Source organism: Pongo pygmaeus, chromosome 1, assembly GCF_028885625.2.
Source record: "Pongo pygmaeus isolate AG05252 chromosome 1, NHGRI_mPonPyg2-v2.0_pri, whole genome shotgun sequence".
Classification (NCBI taxonomy): Eukaryota; Metazoa; Chordata; class Mammalia; order Primates; family Hominidae; genus Pongo; species Pongo pygmaeus.
Window position 1 is genome coordinate 130,485,685 of NC_072373.2, and position 9,106 is coordinate 130,494,790.

The 9,106-nt window shown below is 37.0% G+C and overlaps 1 long non-coding RNA gene across 1 annotated transcript in view; it reads left to right on the forward strand.

The window, feature by feature from the left end:
• LOC129012264 (uncharacterized) overlaps nt 1-8,737 on the forward strand; it is a 111,526-nt gene extending 102,789 nt beyond the window's left edge. The window contains exon 5 of the long non-coding RNA XR_010123959.1: nt 8,689-8,737. This is a non-coding gene — a long non-coding RNA (uncharacterized LOC129012264). The remainder of the gene's footprint in view (nt 1-8,688) is intronic.
• The last annotated feature ends 369 nt before the right edge of the window (nt 8,738-9,106 follow it).

Genomic DNA, 9,106 nt, shown 5'->3' on the forward strand with positions numbered 1-9,106 from the left:
GAAAATGTAGGATTTTCTGATTTTATGGTAATGTTGAATGGCTGAAAAATTGGGCAGTTTTTACCATTTGGCTTTGGAGCAGGGAAGGGTAGAAGAAAAACGGGAAGAAATTTTGCTTCACCCTAGTTTGTCATTCAAGCGACTGCAATTGAGAGCAACAAATATTTAGACTGTGGAAGAATACGAGTTTGACTAGTAGCTCCTGTTAATTTTGCTGCATTTCATTCTTGCATGGGTCCACGAGGAAGTTAAAAGCAGTGATAACATTAAAGGTAAGATGAATTATTCCTGTAATGTTGAGGCCAAAATTTCTGATGGAGCTTTCCAAAAGTGTATAAAGAATCATTCTTATAGGGCCGATCTCCATGAATTGTTCTTTATTTACCATGCAGAACTTTGTAAATATTTAACTTTCTTCAGGGTTTGGAATGCACAAGAGTAATTTATTATTTCTAATGGTTAGAAAGAGTCTTGGTATGTGCAAATAAAAGGTATGAGTTAAAAGAGAAAGCATAATACATTTCTTTGTAAGTAGCAGGCAGAACAGCATATAAAGAGAAAAAATAAGGAATGGCTTATCCCTTAGCAATGCGCAAAAGGTAGTGTTTAAAGTAATAGTAGCTTTTATTCACGGAGCACTTAGTATGTGCAAGATGCTATTTGGGCTAAGTGCTTTGTGTGCGAGTTCTGTTCTCTGCAACAGAACACTGCCTAATAGAGGATGCAAATTCAATTGTGTTGAGTATGTTATTTGCCTGTGTTGGCATGTTATAATATTATTTTTTAAAATTCCTTTTAATGATAAATTCAAAGACCCTTGAGAAAGAGAAAGAGAGACAGACAGACACACAGGAGAGAGAGAGAGAGAGAGAGAAAGACAGAGAGAGACAGAGAGAGACACAGAGAGAGATTGAGAGAGATTAGTTGTGAGATTAGACCTTTTTGGAAAAACATGACTGATGACATGTAAAATAAACACGACTTTATTATTATCTCCTTTAATTGCTATTTCAGACATCCAGTGAAAGAAATGATCTCTTGCTGCTGAGTCAGAACTTGGGTAGGTTCCATAACTTTTCTGCTGACACTTAAGTATTAGCATATCCTACCTTCTCTTTTAACCAACATGGCACATGTATACATAGGTAACAAACCTGCATGTTGTGCACATGTACCCTAGAACTTAAAGTATGAAAAAAGTAAAAAACAAACAAACAAACAAAACAAGTCACAGACTGGGAAAAAAAAAAAAAAGAAACAAACCTAGCCAGGCACAGTGGCTCATGCCTGTAATCCTAGCACTTTGGGAGGCTGAGGTTGAGGGAATCACTTAATTTCAGGAGTTTGAGATCAGCCTAGGCAACATTGTGAAACCCTGTCTCTACAAAAAATACAAAAGTAAGCTGGGTGTGGTGGCATGCCTCTGTTGTCGCAGCTACTCGGGAGGCTGAGGCGGGAAGATGGCTTGAACCTGGGAGGTGGAGGCGGTAGTGAGCTGAGATTGTGCCACTGCACTCCTGCTGGGGTGACAGAGTAAGACCCTCTGTCAAAAGAAAAAAAAAGTAACGCAGCAACAACAAACACAAAAACAAAAACAAACATAGTTTCAATGAATAAATAAGATTTGCCAAGTTTAAGATGTTAATACAAACTGAACTTAATTCAATGCCAGATGTGTTCATTTTCCCAAGTCAGGCCTTCTTCTAGCTGATATGATTCACGGGGGGCATTGCAAGAGCAATGAATACTGGAAGTGCTCTGTATACCACAATGACTCATAAAATTGTTAATCATTATTTGACTATGTGAATGTATATTCTCATAAAAATACAGAAAATTTAGGATTTTCTAATTTTATGGTAATATTGGATGGCTGAAAAATTGGGCACTTTTTACCATTTGCCTTTGGAGCAGGGAAGGGCAGAAGAAAAACTCCACATGGTGAGAGTGTCATGGTTGGCATCTGTCTTTCTATGCTTTGCTGTCATTCTCTTCAACGATCATCTCATCCCACCTTTTGAGCATGTTTCTGATGCTGTTGAGGTTTGAAAGGTATTGGGGTAGAAAAGGTCATGCATTGGTTCTTGTGGGTTGGGTTTATTCCGAAGGTGACTCTCTCCAGTGGGCATTTTGTGAGTTCTTTTGGCATTCTCATTTCTGGATACCCTGACCTTGAGGTTTGTTGACCTTGTCAGAGTCATCTCTATATTGCACAGCCACAATGACTCCCTTCCACAGTCCCCAGGAGGAATCCAATGTCTTCTAGCTTCTTGATCCCGGGATTCCTTGTTACTCCAGGGGGCTCTACCTCACAGGACCCAACTCAATGCCATGCCAGCTTTCTCTACCAAGGCACCCAGGTCTGATCCACCTAAACCACTCACACAACCCTTGTCCCCCAAAAGATCACTTTAGCTAGCCCAGGTTGCAGTCTTCCATTCCCATCAACTTCAGGAAACACCTGTTCTTCAACTGGTATCTTTGAAAGTCCATTCACTATGGCAGAGAAGTAAGGTAATACCAGAAACTCCTCTGTTCTGGGTAAGTGGGAGGAACTTAGAGCATGGTTCTTTTTGCAGAAATCTCAAATTATTTTCCATTTTCATTTTTTCTCTCTCTCTAACCCGTTTATATGTCCAAAGTGAGTGAGATGACGTAGGGAACCATTTCTCTAACTTTTTGGTAGGGACACATTCTGTATATGGTGATCTGTCTCACACTCAATTTGGCATATGATATAGAACATACTGGTGCCTCAGTAGAAATTAAGGCAGGAGAAATCCTTCTGTACTTTAGTAGCAATCTGCTTTGCAGTTCAAATAAGCATGATGAGGAAATAGGCAAATCAAGTAATTCCAATGGCCTTATTACTTGTATTCTCAGAGCCTAGTACAGTTCTGGATACATGGAAAATAGTCAGCAAATGTTTGTTTACAGTAGGAAGGGAAGAAGAATAGCAGACAGGTTGCCTTTTATAATCTGGTGCATGCACCCATATTCCAATGCCCTGCTTCTGTTCCCTTAGCTTTTACCAGCTTTGACCTAGATTTTGCTCTTAGCCCCAGTGGTCATGTTTATTTTGCTTGTATCTGCTATTTCTCCTTTAGGTAACTCAATATCTGACCTTAATAATTTCTCTGACTACATTTTCTATGAAACCTGGTTGTGATGTAGGATTACACTTCTTTGATAATGAATCCTTACCTACCTTGTCATGAATTCATCAATTATCTAGAACCTGCCATAAGCCAAGCATTAAGTAGGCATGGGGAATACAAAGCTTAAAAAGATAGCCTTTGTGTGTTAACACAAATCAATGATGTAAGTGGCAGACACTAAATGTTTTATGAGGATTATCTCATTTAATCCTTACAATAGCCCTGCAAGTAGATGTCAGTATCATCATTTCTATTTTACAGACGGGAAAATCAAACACAAGAAGGCTAAACAAATGGCCCAGGTAAAATAGGAGTAAAATGGAGTTGGCAGTCTAATTCTTAACCAACTTGCTACACAATTTCATCTAGTTAGTTCTCTCTGTTATGTTCAGTAACTTCTGTTTGCTTCTAGGGTAGAACTAGCAGGCTGGCAGTGGGGCTGAAACTGGGGCTGGTAATGGAAGTCAAGTTCCCAATGAAAAACATGCAGATACAATAGTATGTAATGATAAAGAGCATTGGCTTCAATATTCCCTAGTAGTATGTGTGTATGCGTGTGTGTGTGTGTTTCCCAACTTTATTAATGTTTAATTATATGTATTTCTAGTGTATAACATGATGTTTTGATATAGGTAAACATTATGAAATAATTAAATCAAGCTAATTAACATATTCATCACCTCACATATTTAACATTTTTTTGGTGAGAACATTTAAGATCTCCTCTCAAAAAAAAAAGATCTCCTCTCTTAGCAGTTTTGTAGTATATAGTAAATTATTAACTATAGTTACCATGTTGTTCAATATAGCTCCAGAAATTATTCATCCTGTCTAACTGAAACTTTTTACACTTTGACCAACATTTCTTTATTACCAATCCCCCATGACATGTACTGTATATCCTCTTGATGCCTTAATTTTCTAACTTGTAAATAAAGATAATAGTAGGGCTGTAGAAGAAATGAAACAGTGCATGCAAAGAATTTAGTAAAGTAAATGACACTCAGCAAGCTTTCAATAATTTCTAACTTTTATTTTGTTGAAATAATTTTTTTTAGCTCCCACTTTTAAGTGAGAGTATACAGTATATGTCATTCTTTTTTATGGCTGAGTAGTATTCCATGGTATATATATCTCACATATTCTTTATCCGTTCATGGGTTGATGGGCACTTAGGTTGGTTTAATATCTTTGAAATTGTGAATTGTACTGCAATAAACATATGTGTACAGGTGTCTTTCTGATATAATGACTTCTTTTCCTTTGGGTAGATACCCAGTAGTGGGATTGCTGGATTGAATGATAGGTCTACTTTTAGTTCTTTAAGAAATATTCATACTGTTTTTCCATAGAGGTTGTACTAATTTACATTCCCACTGGCAGTGTATAAGCATTCCCTTTTTACCATATCCATGCCAACGTCTATTGTTTTTTGACTTTAATAATGGCCATTCTGGCTGAGGTAAGGTGGTATCTCATTGTGGTTTTAATTTGCATTTCCCTGATGATTGGTGATGTTGAGCATTTTTTTCATATGTTTGTTAGCTATTTATATATCTTCTTTAGATAAATGCCTATTCATGTCACTTGCCTACTCTTTGATGGAATTATTTGTTGTTTTTTTTTTTCTCTCTGAGTTGTTTGAGTTCCTTGTAGATTCTGGATATTAGCTTTTGTCAGATGCATAGTTGGCAAATATTTTCTATCATTCTGTGGGTTGTCTGTTTACTCTGATGATTATTTCTTTTGCCGTGTGGAAGCTTTTTAGTTTAATTAGGTCCTATTTATTTATTCATTCTTGTTTTTGTTGCATTTGCTTTTGGGGTCTTAGTCATAAATTCTTTGACTAGGCCAATGTCCAGCAGAGTTTTTCCTAGGGTTCTCTTCTACAATTTCTATGGTTTCAGGTCTTAGATGTAAGCCTTTAATCTATCTTGAGTTGTTTTTTGTATACGGTGAGAGATAGAGATCTAGTTTCATTCTTCTACATGTGGCTATCCAGTTTCCCCAGCACCATTTATTGAATAGCGTATCCTTTCCCCAGTTTATGCTTTTGTGTGCTTTGTCAAAATCAGTTGGTTATAAGTATTTGGCTTTATTTCTGGGTTCTCTATTCTGTTCCATTGGTCTGTGTATTTACTTTGATACTAGTACCATGCTATTTTGGTAACCATAGCCTTGCAGTATAATTTGAAGTCAGGTAATGTGATGCCTCCAGATTTGTTCTTTTTGTTTAGAATTACTTTGGCTATTTGGGCTCCTTTTTGGTTTTATACAAATTTTAGGATTTTTTGTCTAATTCTGTGAACAATGATGTTGGTATTTTGATAGGAATTACATTGAATCTGTAAATAGCTTTGGGCAGTGTGGTCATTTTCATGACATTTATTGATTCTGCCAATCTATGAGCATGGGATGCATTTTCATTTGTTTGTGTCATCTATGATTTGTTTCAGCAGTGTTTTGTAGTTCTCCTTGTAGAAATTTTTCACCTCCTTTGTTAAGTATATTGCTAGGTATTTTTTTGTTTGTTTGTTTTTGCAGCTGTTGCAAAAGGGATTGAGTTCTTGATTTGATTCTCAGCTTGGTTGTTGTTGGTGTGTAGCAGTGCTACTGATTTGTGTACATTGATTTTGTAACCTGAGATTTTACTGAATTCATTTATCAAATCTAGGAGTCTTTTGGAGGAGTGTTTAGGCTTTTCTAGGTATATGATCACATCACTGGCATACAGTGATAGTTTGATTTCCTCTTTTGCAATTCGGGTGCCTTTTATTTCTTTGTCTTTCCTGATTGCTCTGGCTAGGACTTCTATTGTTTCTATTTCAGAAGAAGAGGAAAATGATGCACAAAAACTGCCAAAGATTTGATTAAGTTTGCTTAATAATTTGGTCTCTAGAAGCAAAACACCTCCCAGAAAAGGGTTTGTTATCCCTAATTTCATAGCACTAGAAGACTTGTGAAATCCATCTACTTTGTACATAATTCATAATTTTAAAATGGCAGGGCTGCTGCATAATGAGGCCTCCCCCATGTGGGGACATCAGGTGGGCTGATGAAAGATGATGACCTCCACAAAGATGTCAAGACACGTATGGGATATGAAAGGGGAGCTTACATGGGTGGTCCTTAAGCTCCTTAAAGACAATAAAGTAATGGACAACATGGGCTTCTTTTGGCTATGAATAAAAGTCTGTTTTAGGGACTGAGTGGAGGGACTGAGTGGTCTATTTGGAATTATGCTTGGCTGTCTGTAATCTTCTCATAGTGTAACATTTTTTCTCTGTATAAGCATTGTCTAAATAAAAGATTATGTCATCAAAATGAATAGAATGCTACTCTGTGACACTGGAGGACACATAAAATGTGCAAAAGCATTTTCACAAAACAACATAAAGCCCGAGTATCATTGTTTGGGGTTACATTAACTCTAAAAAGAAAATCCATAGCTTTGAATTTAAAATGATTTTGTCTAAATTAAAATCTTTTGTTTTAACTTTAGAAAGAGAAAAAATCGTCTTCCAAAACATAGAGCAAAGCTTAATTACCTAGATCTCTACTATTCTACTTAGTCAGTTTATTTTGAAATGTCCATAAGGAGCAAACCCTCAGACATAAAAACTTCCTTTAGGTTCATGGCTGGGCAAAATATGACTCTTACTTTTTTATGTATAAAGCATATATATATATGTATATATAAAATAAGTAATCTGGTACAAGGTATATCTGTGGTATTAAATTTGCATGGAAGGGCATTAGGAAAAAATCATAAAAAGATCCTTAAGGGAATGATTTGAAAAAAAAAAGTTGAGAAACACTGCTCTAGACGGGTTTGGCCAAACTGTGACTTTTTTTGAGCCCCTGAAGAAAGTAATTTGTCCCACCTTAGATCTGATTCTGGTTCCTTTCACCGAGATAGAGTACTGAATTGAGGTGAATCTAGGTAATTTGGGTAAAAATATGTTACAAGCTCAAATTGGTGGATATAATTTGGAAACTATGTGTGAGGTAAATTATGTAGAAGTTAGTTTTTCCCTGACTCATGGAAATAATGACTTCCAGGGTAATTTTATTTTTCCTCTTGATTTTGATGGCTTGGCATTGTAAGTCACATGAATTGCAGAAGGCTTTCAGAGCCCATTACAGTCATTAAATAATGAACACTCTTCAATCTCTCACCAATTCCATTAAGAATGACATCATCAATTTCTAAACCCAAGGGCATGAACCAGCCCTTTTTAATATTACAGAACAGTTTGTTGGTAGAGTTGGGATTCAAGGCTATTACTTTTATTTTAGGGGATTTACTTAGTTTCTTTTAATTATTTTATTAGCAAATATTTGTGAAACACAAAAAATGTAATGAATATAAATGTCAGGCCTATGAGGCAAAAGATTTAGAAGATAAAAAGAGAAATTCACTAGTCTAATAGAGAATGGAGAAACAATATAGAAATTAATGAGAATTTACTTTAGAATAAATTCATTTAGTAATCTGATAATCTAATCTAAGCAAAAACAAAACAAAACATTTGGTCTTTATATAACATGTGTTCTCTTTGGGGCAGAAATATGTTCAATACAAACTTCACAGAACTGGCTGGGCATGGTGGCTCATGCCTGTAATCCCAGCACTTTGGGAGGCCAAGGCTGGTGGATCATTTGAGGTCAGGAGTTCGAGACCATCCTGGCCAACACGGTGAAACCCCATCTCTACAAATACTATAAAAAAATTTAGCCGGGCATCATGGCACATGCCTGTAGTCCCAGCTACTCGAGAGTCTGAGGCAGGAGAATAACTTGAACCCAGGAAGCAGAGGTTGCAGTGAGAGGAGATTGTGCCACTGCACTCCAGCCTGGGTGACATAGTGAGACTCTGTCTCAAAACAAACAAACAAACAAACAAACAAACTTCACAGAACTCATCAGGAGTCTCACAGAAATAAGTAGGAAGGATGGTAAAGACAATTTACATTTATTTTGGAAAAACAGAATCTACTGATACTCAGGGGAAGAAAGAATCAACCATAGTAGTGAGTAGAAATGTGTGACAGGGTTGGATGTGGTGGCTCACACCTATAATCCTAGAGCTTTGGGAGGCCCAGGCAGGAGGATTGATTGAGCCCAGAAGTTTGAGACAGGCTGGGAAACATAGTGAGACCCTGTTGTGACAAAATACAAAATAAAAAAGTAAAAATTAGCTAGGCATGGTGGCACATGCCTGTAGTCCCAGCTTTTCAGGAGGCTGAGGCAGGAGGATCACTTGAGTCAAGGAGGTTGAGGCTGCAGTGAACCAGGATTTCACCACTGTACTCCCGCCTGAGTGGCAGAGTGAGACCCTGCCTCAAAGAAAAAATAAAGTAATAGATTGTATTACTATTGATCAATATCTACTTCCCCATCTTACCAAAGACAGACTTGGTCATGTGACTTGCTTCAGCCAATGAAGGTTGGCAGATCTGATATGAATCACACCCAGTCAGAAGCTTTGACAGCTGGTTGAAACTTGAACACCCTCATTTCTTTGCAGCAATGCTTACAATTGATTCAGAAGGAGGCTGCTCCTTCAGGCTCGTCCCAGAATGAGAAAAGATGCAAAGTTGCAGTGAACCATGGGTGAGAAATGGACTTCAACTCTTGTAAGCTAATTGTGTTTGTTACTACAGCCCAGCCTTATCTGACTGTTACTGAAAGCTAGACTAGCAAGATATAAATGCATAAATGCAATTTTGATGAGGCTGATAAATGAAAACTGTGGAGAATCCTTACTTCTAGAGAAAACCAGCTTGATGGAACTCAATAGGAGAGGCAATGTTTATAGTCTAATGGTCCTTCAATAGATAAGGCAGTGCGATTATTGCTTGGTTATATTTTATGTATATATATTTGTACATTTATCTATTTATGTTAGCAGAGAGAGGAATAAAACGAATTATTCAAAGGCGGAA